This window comes from Galeopterus variegatus, unplaced genomic scaffold, assembly GCF_000696425.1.
Source record: "Galeopterus variegatus unplaced genomic scaffold, G_variegatus-3.0.2 Scaffold6246, whole genome shotgun sequence".
NCBI lineage: Eukaryota > Metazoa > Chordata > Mammalia > Dermoptera > Cynocephalidae > Galeopterus > Galeopterus variegatus.
The window spans coordinates 122,450-124,264 of NW_007732357.1; the positions used below are offsets into that span (position 1 = coordinate 122,450).

The following is a 1,815-nucleotide window of genomic DNA, read 5'->3' on the forward strand; positions in this document are numbered from 1 at the left end:
ACTGTGAGCTTAGGCACCCTAGAGTTCCTTGAAAGTGACACAGAGACCATCCAGGAGGAGGGGGAAGAAGTGGGAAGAAGGCTGGTAGGCATGGCTCCAGACCACTTACTGTGGCCTCTCTAAAAAGAGCAGTGCTGCTTTTATGTGTTTTATCTATTAAGGATTCTACTCTAAAGCAGAAAAAACTGATTTGAAAATCTCTAAATAAAAATAAAATATCTTTACTAATTTTCAACTGACTTTTTCTTATACTGAAGCCCAGTTGTCCTTGGGTAACTTTTCAATGGGACCTACAGGTAAGGAACTGTTATAACTTAGGAAAAGCAAATGTATGCTATTTTACAACTATATTACTCTCTACTGCACACTGTGTATGACAGTAAGTACATGCCAAAACAGTGGCCAGATGTTATCAGCATCAGAAACAACAGAAAAATAATAAAGTAACTAGAATGGCATCAGTCCAGTCAACATTCATAAATTAACATTCGCCTCCTAGAAGACAGTGAGTAGAGTACAGGATTTATATTCTTAAATAAGCCTCTAGGGCCATCCTTCTAAACAAATTTCAGAAGGAAACACTTGTGCAACATGCCTATTGGGAAATGCATTATCCAGTTATACTTCATATTCTGACACAGTTGTGGTGATAGAAGATCCAAAAACTGAGTCCCGGATTTTAATTATGGTTCTTCATTACTTCTTCTTAAGTAATTCCTGTGTTCTAGGGTTCAGAGTAAATACCTGGTGATGAGTCAAAACCTCAAGAACTCGAAGACATTAGAACTGGAAGGGATATAGTTAATACTTCATACCACTTCCCATGTGCCAATACTGTTCTAAGAGCTTTCCATATATTTAGTCATTTCGTCTAATCCACAACACACAATGAGGTAATATAATACCCACTTTATAAATGAGGAATCTGAGGCACAGAAAAATTAAGTAACTCACCAAAGTCATAGAGCTTGTAAGTAGAAGAGCTAGAATTCAAGCCTCCCCAGTCTGGCTTCAGAGTGCTATTAAACATTATGTTATTTTTAGAAACTTATCGTACAGCCACATAAAGATGAGGAAACTGGTATCTGGAGATGTTAGGTGGCTTGTCCGTATTATTAAGCATCAGTGAAGAGTTCAATTTACAACTCTACAATTTGGCCCCAAGCTGTCTTACCAGAATTATTATTATTATTTTTTTCTTCTTTAGCTCCCTCTATTTTGAATGATAGAAATGCCATTATCCTCAAGGTTGACTTATTAGTAAACAGAGTAGTAGCTGTATAAGGTAATTTCAAAAGTACAATAAAGCCTTCCTACTCTATAAGATTTTCCCATCAAGCTCCCAAACCTTTTAATCTCTTCCTTTTAGTGTAGAAGCCAGTACTTCTTAAAACTCTCCTATATAAACCTTCGGCTCAGGCTCAATTAGTCTATATTCATTCCCCAGAATATTTGTCTCATTTTCGTGATACTGGCTTTTGCTCAAACTTTTTTCATCTAGAATGTTTCTCCCTGCGCTTACCACGTATTTAATAAACATCTCCTTAACTGACTACTACATCAAACATGCTATGAGTTCTGTGAGAGCAGGGATTGCTTGTGTCCTACTCATCTTTCCATCTCTAAGATCTAGTCACTTAGCAATTGGTTCATTTCCCATGCCTCTCTGCCAGTCCAAATCTCCCCAGTCCCAAAGGTTCCATCATAGGTCTCAGTTGTACTCAGCTGAGAGTAATCTGTCTCTCCACTCAACTTCAAGAGTCCTCACTGTCTGGACCATTCTCTTGGCAGTTAATCATATACTGCCTTCTTACT

The 1,815-nt window shown here is 37.7% G+C and overlaps 1 protein-coding gene across 2 annotated transcripts in view; it reads right to left on the bottom strand.

The window, feature by feature from the left end:
• Positions 1-1,815, bottom strand: part of LOC103606049 (ubiquitin-conjugating enzyme E2 variant 3) — a 35,425-nt gene that overhangs the window by 26,573 nt on the left and 7,037 nt on the right. The gene's annotated exons all lie outside the window — the stretch shown is intronic.